Raw genomic sequence first — 12,812 nt, 5'->3', positions numbered from 1 at the left:
CCAGGTGATTAAAAAGCTTTATTGCTCACACAAAGCCTGTTTGGTGGTCTCTTCACACGGACGCACATGACAGCATCAGTAATCCCAGCTACTTGGGAGGCTAAGGCAGGAGAATCGCTTGAACCCGGGAGGCAGAGGTTGCAGTGAGCTGAGACTGTGCCATTGCACTCTAGCCTGGGCGACAAAGCAAGACTCTGTCTCAAAAAAATAAAAAATAAAAATAAGTAAATAAATAAATTACCCAGTCTGAGGTATGTCTTTATAGCAAAGTGAGAATGGACTAATACAGTTACCTAATATAGAATAAAGCTCCAGTTCATTTAAGCCTCAGTTGCTCTGTGTTTTGTGTTTTCTGTGTTTCATTCACTTAGTTCAATGTAACTGATGCACCTTCTTTCTTCTTGCTCCCTCTTCATTCCCCAAAACTTCAATGAGCTTCTATCCACTCAGCTCCGGTTCCTGGTCTCTCCTTCCTTTTTACTTCTCTGTTGCTTCTAAATTTTGCCTCCAGATTTACTAGAGAGCCATATTAATCCATTCTCAGTTCGACTTACTTTAAATTCTTATTCCTGCTCCAAGATCCATCTTGTTGCAGCTCTGAGACTGCTGGGTCCCACCCCTTCGAGATTCCTAGCCAGTCAGGCTCCACTTCTCTCCCTTTAACCAGTCCTATAAGTAAGCCATATCAGGTTGGGTTTTAAACATTTCTTTGTTTTCCGGCTTGCAACTTGGAGCCACATTCTCACATTCTAGGTGCCATTTGTAATGAGTGGTACAGTGTGGGTACCAGCCCAGCAGAGTGGTGGGTAGCCTGCTCAGTGGGAATGGGCTCTGGCCCTTACTTCATTTTAGTACCTATGAGCTCAGTATCAGCCCCAGTCATAAATGTACCTGAAGAATTAATTGATCCATCCATCCATTCAACACTCACAGGAGTCATGTTCAAGGCTCTAGCATGGACTCTGTTAGGACAGCAGCTACAGGGTCTTTCCATGTATCATTATTGTTCGCCACAGGCTTAGAAATGACAAACCCTTGGCCAGCAAGTAAGATCATCCAGAGAAACAGGGGAAGGCATGGCCCCTCTCTTTCTCTTTTTATGCTCCTGGCCTTAGCTGTTTTGTATTGCTATAAAAGAATACTGGAGACTGGGTAATTTATAAAGAAAAGAGGTTTGCTTAGCTCACAGTTCTGCAGGCTGAGAAGTTCAAGGGCATGGCCCTGTTTCCCACAAGGGCTTTTGTGCTGCATCACAACATGGCAAAGGAGATCGAAAGGGAAGTGGACATGTGTGAAGGGGGAGAAAAACCTGAGGAGCATCCTGTCTTTATTACAACCCACTCCATGGGAGCCAATCCATATCCATGAGAAGTAATCCACTCTAGCAACAGTGAGAACACGTGTACTACTATGAGAAAAGCACCAAGCCATTCATAAAGGATCCACCCTCATTACCCAAATACTCCCCACTAGGTCTGACCTCCAACACTGCCACACTGGGGATCAAATTATCAACATGCGTTTTGGTGGGGACAAACTAACTCTATCCAAACCATAGCATCTCTCCATTACTAGTGTTGAAAAACTTGATACTAAGTAGCCCTCCCCTTTCTGGTCATTTATAGTCTACTACTGAAGATCTGAGAAAAAGGGGATGCTAACCTAATCATTCTACAAACGAATTTGCAGTTATACAATTACACCGTCAGGGATCCAGAAGTAAATAATTTGCATTCAAGGGCAGACATTCCAAGCAAGGAGGGCAATTTCAGCCAGTGTATTTGCTACTGGTTGTGACTATCTACCTGATGTCTTGAGATATAATAAATGCACAGAATGGATCATTTCAAGGAAAAAGTGGGCAAAGACCAAAAAATAGTGAAATAGTGAAATAAGGAGCATCCCAGTGGACCTCCATGTCCTTCAGATGAACTGGGATACATTCTGAGTCTAGTTCCAAATTTCAGTTATTTGGTTATAAATAAACAAAAGCAATGGCAAATAAAAACTAAAAAGTGCCAGGCGTGGTGGCTCACGCCTGTAATCCCAGCACTTTGGGAGGCTGAAGCAGATGGATCGCCTGAGCTCAGGAGTTTGAGACCAGCCTGGTGAAACCCCATCTCTACTAAAATATAAAATTAGCTGGGTGTGGTGGCATGTGCCTGTAATCCCAGCTGCTCAGGAGGCTGAAGTGGGAGAATTGCTTGAATCGTGGAGGTTGCAGCGAGCCGAGATTGTGCCACTGCACTCCAGCCTGGGCAAAAAGAGTGAAATTCAGTCTAAAAAAAATAAATAAATAAAAGAAAAGAAAAAGAAAAAAAGAAAAAAACTAAACTAAAAAGTAGGCAATGTATCTAGTTAGATTCAGAAAGCTGAATGACAAATAACAAGATCTCAGTTGGGACAAGGATTGCTGGCGTCATTTATGGGTCTGTAACAGGAACATACCATGGGGAAACAGCAGAAGTTGTGAAAGCTTAGATACCTCTGGCTGGAGGATTTTATCAATCAGCTTGGTACTCAAGTATGGTCATTGCCTAACTGAGGTCGTAGGGCTGATCCTTCTGACTTAGAAGAAGGAAGGCAGCCAGGAGTTACTCATCTGCCTCTTTTAGATTGGACTGAACCTACATTCTATTAGACACCATTAGCGATATAACTTTTCTTCCTCAGTTCCCTCACTCAGTGAGAAGTAAAAGGTCATAGTTTCCTCTGAAGTAATTTTTTGAGCCAATATATATCAGATTGATTTTGAGCTTTTTGATGGAGTTTTGAGATTTGCTTGTTAAGGATTTAAATTCATGCTAATAACAGAAGCCCAAGTGGAATAATGAGAGCTTGAATACCTAAGCCCTAAACCAGTGCATCTTAAACTTTAGTGCAAATGAGTCACTTAGGGGATCTTAGTAAAATACAGATTTGATTCAGCAGGTCTAGCATGGGGCCGACAGCCTGCATTTCTAATCTGCTCCCAGGTCATGCTGATACTCCTGGTTTATGGTCAGCATTTTTGCAGGAAGGGCAGAGGGCATTATTTTCAAATTTGGCTACATATGAGAATCACCTAGAGAGCTTTAAAAAATGCTGATGCCAGGGTCCCATCCCCAGAAATTCTGATTTAACTGGCCTCAGGGTGCATCCTGGGCATCAAGATTCTAGAGCATGATAGAGTTTGAAGACCGCCAGTCTAACAAGTCTGCTCCCAGTTGCTTGCGTATTCTCTCCTGATTTCTTTTCTAGGAGCAACTGCTGCAGTCCAGGGTATATGTGAACTTGGGGACAGGCGCCTGGATTCAATCCTGCTGCTTTCCTTGTGGTTTGCCTTCCCATCTGGGAATGGGGCAATGATCCTGCCTATCTTAGAGGGTTGTTATGAAGATTAAGTGAGGTCTGATATACATGAAGAACCCAGAAAAGTGCCTGGTGTGATGTGTTATTACTTCAATATTATTTTCAACTGCTAAACAATTAAGATTCACTAAGCTTTAATAGATGGTTATTTGTTGTGAGGCCCATGAGTGGGGCTTAGAATGCCTTTCCTCCCAAATACGCTTACCAAAAGAAGTCATCCTACTAGTTTGTTGAGAACTTAAAAGGCAGAGATGTCATTCTGAGGGGAAGAAGTTTAAGACCTACTCCCTCAAACTGGGTCACTGAAAGCAGGAATTAGGACACTGAAGATCAACTTCTACTTCCACAAACGCATTCAGGCAACATTTATGGAGTGTCCACTGTGTACAAAGCATTCTGCTAAGCCTTGGGGAGAATTACAAAACAGCTAGAAAGCACGGATGTTTAGCTTTCAAGAGCTTCTGGTCTAATGCAGAAGATAAGCTAGGCACATAGTCAAGTAGCTTCCTTATTGCCTACAGGGCTCATTCATTTGTTCAATCAAAATCCAAAGCTGCTTGTTGTGAGCTAGCCACAATGCTAGGGACTGAGGTTACACAGATAAAGAAAAAGAAGACGTGCTCCCCCCACTTTCCTCCCACTCCCCCAAGATGCTTATTGTCTGGGAGAAGAGATAGAAAACCACACAGAAAGTTATAGAGCTTTGAAAGTACTTTTGGAACCCAGGAGTCCCTCTCCACCACCAGCAGATCAGGCTGCAGAAGAATGTCTGGGAAAATTCTTGGAAGAGGTGACATGGGGCTGCTCAACCCCAGGCTCCTCAGCCTTGCATTTGAAGCGCTTCCGCATCTTTGCCCCACTGACTTTCTCAGCTGTATCCCTTAAGTCAAGCCCATTTCCTATATTCATTCATGCTTGCTGTCTGACTTTGCTCAAGATTGCAAGGTCCATGGCAGCAAGGACAGCATTTGTCTTCTTCACCAAAGGGTCCCGAGAGACTTGTGGAGAGCCTGGCTAGTCTCAATGCTTAAATGAATGAATGTGGTCTTTTGTTTGTGCAGGGACAAGCCTGACCAGCCTTGAAGACCCAAGCAAGGCTCAGCCTTTGTTTAGCCATCTCAACAGCAGAGACAGGTAACTGCCACTTACAAGATACTCCTACATCCTTCCAAGCCCTACTAGGCTTGGAAGCCTGGTCAGCCAGGCAACCAGCCATGAGATCTGGAATTGGTGGTGCTACCTGCCTTAGACACGATATACCTGCATCTGCCTCAGTTTTCCTTCATGACTAGACTTCTTCTCCGAATACCATTCTACCAGTCTAAGTCTTTCCATCAGCCTCCCAAGCCTTCCCCTTTTGGGGCCAGACCATGTTCCCTTTATCCTTAGCTGTGTTTCTTGTCCTCTTCTGAACAGGCTGATGGCACAGAACCAGGCCTGACTTTGTCACCAGTACCCAGTGACCTTCTTTACCGGCACCTGCTGCAACAAAGATCAAGTTTTTGGCACCCTTTTAAACACTATGCACTGAACTGCTCAGCCTCCATTATTTTCCCAGCCTTGTCCTATCTTCTTCCTCATAACCCGAGTCTGGTTTCTACCCCTGCGCCCTAGCCACAGCATTCCTTTTATGCAAGTCAGTCCTAGGTTAGATAGCCCATTTCAAATGCAGCCTCCCTGTGTAATTCCCTCTCAGAACGTAATCTCTCTTCCCTGAAGTCCCGTAACACCACACCTGCACCTCACTTAAAGACCTTTTTACTGTACATCACAGCTGTTTGTGTACCTGTCATCCTTTTTTTTTTTTTCCAGTGATGGAGTCTCGCTCTGTTGCCCAGGCTGGAGTGCAAATACTGTGATCTTGGCTCACTGCAACCTCTGCCTCCCAGGTTCAAGCGGTTCTCCTGTCTCAGCCTCCCGAGTAGCTGGGATTACAGGCATGTGCCACCACACCTGGGTAATTTTTATATTTTTAGTAGAGACGGGGTTTCACCATGTTGGCCAGGTTGGTCTCGACCTCCTGAGCTCAGGCAATCCACTCGCCTCAGCCTCCCCAAGTGCTAGGATTACAGCCATGAGCTACCTACCACGCGTGGCCTATCATCCTTTCTATAAGGCTGGTAAGCCAAACACATGTGTTTTTCATCCTTGTATGCCCCAAGATCACTACAACTAGACCCTCAGAGAGTTTTCTGAAAAGATGAAGAAATCAGACAAATTAAATAGGATGCAGTAGTCTCCCTGACCCTCTGGCCCCATTCCATTCTGCCTGCACATCCCCTCCTATAGTAATCACTCTAAACACAGCCTTTCTCATGCCAAATGCCTTTCCCATTGCCACATTCCCTATCTTGAATCAAGTCTGCCCCTATCCCTTTTGCCGTATCTGGCCTGGATCCTACCTTCCCAGCCTCGTCTGTTGACACATCTTCCATCACCCCAAACTGTACTTCCATTAAGAACCCATTCAACCCTCATTTTTGTCTTGATGTTCTGTTTTTCTTCATCCTGGAAAATTTTCTTTTCCTTCCCCTATTCCTGCCTGGCCACCTAATGTGGTTTGGCTATTGGCCTGACTCAATAATCACACTCAGCACTACGATACTTTAGGATGAAAAAGGCCTTCATTTCAATGTTGTGAGTAGATTTTAGGATGAAAAAGGCCTTCATTTCAACATGGTGAGTAGATTTTTTTTTAGCAAGAAATGAGTCTTCTTAAGTCCTTAAGGGTGGATGGTACCCTTGTTTTGGGAAACCATGTGCTGGGTGGGAAAAATGAAAATAAAAATGTGCCTAAGGTTCTTGAACTAGGAACTGTGAGGAACTGAAGCTGAAGGTAGATGTCTTCAGTCTGAGAAGCTAAGTGTTCTGTTTGGTAACAGAAATGAAATGTACAGCTGAGCAGGAGCTGGGTAGGGAGCTGTAGAATGTCCCTCCGGTTGCAACAAATTTAGCTGATGCTGTATCTGTACTGTCCTTTGTTTCTGCAGGATGTGGAATTTCTTAGAGCTGCTTACTAATATAATAGCAAATATTTGTTACATACTTACCATGTGCCAGGACTGAGATAAATCCTTGAGAGGATTAACTCCTGCAATTCTCATAACAATTTTATAATTTTTCAGGCAGAGAAGTTAAGGATCATGTCCTGCAAATAAAGGCTGAACCAAGATTTGAATGACAGGGTCCTGACTCCACAGGCTGTACTCTTAACCCCTACGACCACAGTTTTTGTTTGTTTGTTTTTTAAATCTCATCCTTTAAAAATTCATTTTTAGGTATGTTTTATTATTAGTACAATAGAGCATCCTTGTTCCTTGGGGGTCCAAACTCAAAAAATTTTTACTGGTAGGAATGCCCAATCACATTATGCCACTTTTTCACATGCTACCTTGCTTCATTTGCTTATTGCTTCATATTCATAAATCGTATTTCTTCTAGGAAATTTGGAGTGTCCTTGAAGGTAGGAATTATGTCTTAAACTTTCACTTTGTTACCACAGTAGGCCCAACTGTATTGTCCCTACTCACTGAATTGAATAAAACTAGTACTCCAGCAACCTTATCCCTCTGGAGTAAAGCAAAGCTAGTGAAAATATATACAGTAGAAGTATAGTCCATTTCCAGAGCTTCTGGGAAGGCCGAAATCACTAACCACACAGTAACTTAAAAATAATCCTGCTGGCCGGGCGCAGTGGCTCATGCCTCACTTTGGGAGGCCGTGGCAGGCAGTTCACAAGATCAGGAATTCAAGACCTGCCTGGACAACATGGTGAAACCCCGTCTCTACTAAAAATACAAAAATTAGCCAGGTGTGGTGGCACGTTCCTGTAATCCCAGCTACTTAGGAGGCTGAGGCAGGCGAATCGCTTGAACTCGGGAAGTGGAGGTTGCAGTGAGCCGAGATCACGCCATTGCACTCCAGCCTGGGTGACAGAGTGAGACTCTGTCTCAAAATAAAAATAAAAATAAAACACCAACATGAAGCCGTATTTAATTTAGGGCTTTGCTGTCCAGCAAACTCAAACTGCAGATGTGCAGAAATCAGCCCAGTTGAAAGTGGTTATAACCCATGCTTTGACTCCCTCTGTTGGCAGGAAGAGGTTGCTTTCTCACTTGCGGGAATTCTTGGCTCAGGTTGTATAATGGCTGTTTACTATAGATAAGCCTGAGAAAATTCAGCCAGATTAGAAAAGGGGAAGACAAAACCCACTGAATCTTTTTCCCCAGATGGCAACTAAATACTCTTTTCATTTTTCTTACATGCTAACATTGCTACCTATAAACTGCTTAGTTAATTGTTCAGAGAACCACCACACACCTGACCTTGTTTGGCTGTGACTTTCCTCTTCTTTTTTTTTTTTTTTTTTTTGGAGACGGGGTCTCACTCTGTCGCCCAGGCTGGAGTGCAGTGGCGCGATCACAGCTCACTGTAACCTCAAGCTCCTGGCCTCAAGTGATCCTCCCGCCTCAGCTCCCGAAGTGCTGGAATTACAGGCGTGAGCCACTGCACCTGGCCCCAGTCTTCTAATTGCAAGGCATAAAAAGTACAACCTTGATAGGTCACAGGAGGCTGCACAGGGAAAGCCTGGCTTTCCCACACTCTCTGCTAACACTGTATCTCTAATATTTTCCATGATATAGTAATTTTTTTGGTTTCATCTAGTGGAATAAAATATCTAAAATTATTCGTTTGATTCATTAAGTGGAATCAAACACATACACATCTTTCCTTAGCATATTCTTTCCCAATTCCCCCTTTCCAGAATTTTTATATACGCATCTCAGCTGTCACTTAATCATGTCAATGACTCTTCATCATTTGAGATTTGGCTCCAATACCCCAGGCAGAATTCCTCTGTATGGTTTTCCCACAGGCATACAGAGCATCTCTTCTCCCATTTGGGCTGTGAGCAACTCCTAGGACCAGTGGAGACCCTGAGATGCCACCAGGGCCTGGCATATTTCAGAATTCAAAAAAGATTTGTTTAAATAAATACAATGTAAAACCATATTCCATTTTAAGGGCTAATTTTACCTATGTGAGAATTCTCCCTGCGTGCAATCTGAAGACATTTATTTCATTAAAGGGGCATCACAATTATATATATATATATCTCATGTTGTCAAGAAACTTTGTTTACATTAGAGTAGAATTAAATAGGCCTGGCACCAAGCAGGGCTCTGCCACTTACTGTTTGGAGAAGCGATTCACAATTCGCATCCTTGCACGTTCCTCCTAGATGTGCCAAGAATGCAAGACCCTGATCACGCTTTACTTGGGCCATTTCTCAGCGTTGTGGTTGCAGCGAGCAATCTTGAGGGATGAGGTAATGTCTCCCTATGGAACAAAGAGCAGGCTTGCTTACTGCTCACTATAACATGGTGGGTTCCCCAAGCTCAGCACTCCTCTTCTGTAATGCAACCCGTCTTGTGTGTAAGCATGCATCCGGGCCCGTGTGCTTCGTTCCTGTGAGAACTGCGGTCCAGGGAGCCAACTCAAACATGGTGACACTCTGGCTATTGCTTTTGTTTAATAGTCTTCTACCTCTGACTCAGAAGTCTGGTGTGTTCTGTCAGCATTCATGAAACCGTGAAAGCTAACGTGTCAGTTTGCAAACATAACAAAATATCAGATTCATCACAGTTCCCCACGCTCACTAGCTGGGTGTCCCTACACGAGTTTTTTAACCTCTCTTAGCTGCAGTTTTCCTTCCTAATATTATAAAGGGGACGGTGGTATGTATGTACCCGCCTCAAAGCTTTGTCTTGGGGTTAAATAAGACTGTAAAATCCCTACCACACTAGACTCTTCCCGGGAGTTCCCTTTCCCTCTCTGAACTCTGCCAGAGACTATTCCGCATTGAGGCCTGGCGATGCTGGCCAGGGGCGGGTACGGATGGAGCACAAGGTGGGCCGCGGCTGGCGGGTTTGGTGCAGAAACGGGATGTGGCCGAGCTGCGAGAGCGCGCCCAGCGGCCGCCCTGCGAATCCTCAGTAGGCGGGGCCGGGACTGCTGCGAGCTAATAGGAGCGGGGGCCGGGCGTTGGGTCTCGCCGCTGCAGTCGCAGAGCAACCACGCGGCTTTGACCGTCTATTTCAAAGGGCTTCAGGGTCTTGCGGATGGGGATCACTGCGGGCACTGGAGACGTGCCGGCCCCCACCCAGCCGCCTCTCAGGTTCGTGGCGACCGCACCCTTCCGGGTAGCGGCGCCAGGCCCTCTGCCGTCCGCGCCGCTCGCAGCCACCAGGAAACCCCGCGGCCGCGCTCGAGCGCGCGCCCTCCGGCCACATGCACCCGCACACGCATGCTCCCAGCGCTCCCACGCGTGCTGGCACCCTCCCGGCTTCCGCCCACGCAGTCGCGGGCTCCGGGCGCGCGGGCTCGGGGCAGCTGCGCAGCGTCCTTGGAGGCAGGTGCTGGCTGCAAGACGAGCTCTCGGAGAATGCTGCGGCGCGGGGCGCGTCGCCCCCCTCAGTCCACCAGAGCCCGGATACCTCAGAAATTCGGCTCTGGGTCTGTGGGGAGCGAAATGCAACCCAAACCCCGTTTTTCCGAACCCCGCGCAAATAAACACGCACAAGCACGCACACAGACGTCGCCGCGGCCGGCGCTCGCCGCTGCAGGTTGAGGCCGCTTGCCGGCCCGGGCCGCGAGGGAAGAGCCCAGGCCCGAGAGGGGTCGCCGCCTACGTCTCGCAGCCTCGGGGGCGGCCGCTGGGCCTCGGCCGCTCACGGGCGCGACGTAAATGCCCGGCGTCACCGGCCCGGCTTAACGGTGCAACGGCCGGCCTGGGCCTGCAACTCTGGGGTCCCGGCCGGGCTGGAACGGCCGCCGGAGAGACGTGGTAGGCGGGGCGCTTGGGGCAGGAAGGGAGGCGGGGAGGGAAAAGCGCGACTGTGATTTGTACGGCTAGGCCCGGACCGTGAAGGAGACCGGGTTGCTGCTGCCCTCACACCGACCAGGTGGGACCGTCGGACTGCGGCCGCCCTTCGCTCAGCTGGGTCGCCGACCTTGTTGAGGGGCGACCACTGCGGGGAGGCCGGGAGCCTGCGGCCCGCGTTTGAGGCGGATGGCAGTACCCTGAGCACGGCGGCTGGGTCTCAGTGACACTGACAACGGGAGGGGCGGTCGGAAGAGCGCGGGGCAGTCGCCTCTGGCTTAACATAGCAGATGCGCCGGGACTCCAACAGGTGGCTCCGTGGCGCAATGGATAGCGCATTGGACTTCTAGAGGCTGAAGGCATTCAAAGGTTCCGGGTTCGAGTCCCGGCGGAGTCGTAACGCTTTTTTCCCTCCCTCCTACAATTTATTTTCTGCCCCCATCGTATCTCCTATTATTTTTTTTGCTAAACGGTTTAACTTGTCTCTCATTCCCTGCTCTCGCAGTTCACTGCATTCGGTTCTTGCGGTCCTTTCCTCTTAAGCGGCTCGCAGGGTCCCGAGCCCCTCAGCTCCCCGGGCCTCGGTGGCCCAGGGCCCGGCTCAGCCGACTCGGCAGTCGATCTAGGTCCTGAGAAGAGCAGCGGCGGCGGCGTCAAAGGAAAAGCGACACTGAAGCGAGGGCTCGCGGTTTTGGGCTAAAGGAAAGTGCAGGGGAGGCCCGGGTCTCGGGTGACACCCCCACGCCTTGAGCGGGACTGTGGCTTCGAGGGAGGGACGAGAAAACGCGCCTACGCCCTGCGTGCGCTGTGCTATCTGACCACCTCTCCAGCATGGAGGCTTCCAGATGAGCAGACACCCGAATCCCAGCGGGAGCCCGTCAAAAATGGAGATTTCTGCCGTCGCTCTGGGACTCTTAATTCGGTCCGTCTGGGGTGGGGCCCAGGCATCTGCATTTCTGATAAGGTCACCCGCTCCCATCCCCCATTATTCCAGTGCAAAGAGATTCTAGGCCCAGTGCCCATCAGCTCCTCAAAACAGGAATTACTATATTTTTTTCTGACAACTGTTAGCTTTGCACAAGGTTAGCAAATAAATCCAAGAATGAATGGAATCTTAAAACTCGTAAAAAAACAGTGAAAGGTAATTCACACAAAAGATACAAAATCCAAAATTGTCAAAAAAGGTACAGGGAAAAGTAAACATCCTTGTTATTCCTATAGGGCAGCCTTGCAATTCTCTCCACAAGTCATTAGTGGTAATGGTTTCTTGGAAATATTTTCATATTTATTTTATGCCCATATCAGCATTTTTAACATCTTTTGTCATAAATGTCATAAATAACAATGTTATTGATATATATCCTTTTAAAAACACAAATGGTAGTATGCTATACTTGCTTATTTTAGTTATGAATATATGTAGAGCTGCCTTGTTCCATTTTACATATGTATGGTAATGATTTAACAGTCCCAAATAGCTGGACATTTAGATTTCCAGTATTTTTCTATTACAAACAATGCATCAGTGAACATCCTTGTTCTTTTATTATTGTACACAAGTACAGGTACATCTGTCTGTAGGATAGATTCCTAGAAAGTTGAATTGCTGGTTCAAAGGTTTGTGCGTTCTTAATCTGTTCATTTTTGATATATATTGGCAAATTGCCCCATAGAGATTGAATCCATTTTTCTCTCCCTAGCAGGTGTGAGAGTGCCTATTTCCCCACAACCCACATGTTCTCAAAAGGTGGTTTCTAGCTATGATTTTAATTCATGTCTCTTATATTGATTTTTTAAAATTTGTATTTATATTATTATTGTTATTATCATTTGAGACAGAGTCTTGTTCTGTTGCCCAGACTGGAGTGCAGTGGCACTATCACAGCTCATTGCACCCTCAACCTCTTGGGCTCAAGCAGTGCTTCCACCTCAGCCTCCCAAGTAGTTGGAACTACAGACACATGCCAACATACCCGGCTAATTTTAAAATTTTTTGTGGAGATGGGGGGGTCACTCTATGTTGTCTAGGTTGGTCTTGAACTCCTGGACTCAAGAGATCCTTCCATCTTGGCCTCCCTAAGTGCTGGGATGACAGGTGGGAGCTACTACGCCTGGCCTGTGTCTTTTATTATGAATCAGGATTAATATCTTTCCATACAGAGAATAATTTGTAATTTTTTTCCTGTGATTTATCTGTTCTTGAGTTGTGTTCATTTTTCTGTGGTATCATGGAAAACAGCCCTTTGTGATATATGTTACAATTATTATTTTTCAGTCTTTTTGTCATTTGACTTTGTTTATGGTATTTTGTTGTTTTTCTGTCTTACAGAAATTCATGTATTTGGATTTATCAGTCTTTTATGGCTTCTAGGTTTGGGGCCATACTACACTCAGATTATTAAGTTATTTCTTTAATGGCTTTATTTTTATGATTTTATTTATTTTTGCTTCATCTGGAGTGTGTTTTTGTGTAAGGAGTGAAGTGGAAGTTTTGTTCCAAAATCACTTTTAATGAACACTCCTTTTCTACACGATGTCATTTGAAATGCCACATTTATAATTTTTTTTTTTTTTTTTT

At 46.2% G+C, this 12,812-nt stretch overlaps 1 protein-coding gene, 1 long non-coding RNA gene and 1 other non-coding gene across 6 annotated transcripts in view; 2 read left to right on the top strand and 1 right to left on the bottom strand.

Moving 5' to 3' along the window:
• Nucleotides 1-10,193, bottom strand: part of BCAR3 (BCAR3 adaptor protein, NSP family member) — a 284,920-nt gene extending 274,727 nt beyond the window's left edge. For 2 of the 4 annotated variants that reach the window (XM_058439561.1, XM_058439564.1), the window contains exons 1-2: nt 9,151-9,598; nt 8,546-8,691 (exon numbers count right to left, since the gene is read on the bottom strand). The gene's annotated coding sequence lies outside the window, so the exon portion shown is untranslated. Of the gene's footprint in view, nt 1-8,545; nt 8,692-9,150; nt 9,599-9,932 lie in introns of those variants that run through there. The other 2 variants (XM_058439562.1, XM_058439563.1) reach the window with 2 other exon arrangements.
• LOC131383541 (uncharacterized) overlaps nt 10,038-12,812 on the top strand; it is a 21,132-nt gene continuing 18,357 nt past the window's right edge. Inside the window, exon 1 of the long non-coding RNA XR_009213682.1 lies at nt 10,038-10,198. This is a non-coding gene — a long non-coding RNA (uncharacterized LOC131383541). The remainder of the gene's footprint in view (nt 10,199-12,812) is intronic.
• Nucleotides 10,547-10,631, top strand: TRNAR-UCU (transfer RNA arginine (anticodon UCU)). Its single transcript is given in 2 exon segments — nt 10,547-10,583; nt 10,596-10,631. It is a non-coding gene; the product is annotated as a tRNA-Arg (tRNA).

The sequence above is a fragment of the Hylobates moloch genome, unplaced genomic scaffold (genome assembly GCF_009828535.3).
Source record: "Hylobates moloch isolate HMO894 unplaced genomic scaffold, HMol_V3 SCAFFOLD_5, whole genome shotgun sequence".
NCBI lineage: Eukaryota > Metazoa > Chordata > Mammalia > Primates > Hylobatidae > Hylobates > Hylobates moloch.
Note: the sequence above shows the minus strand (reverse complement) of the source record. Positions and strands in the feature narration are given on the sequence as shown.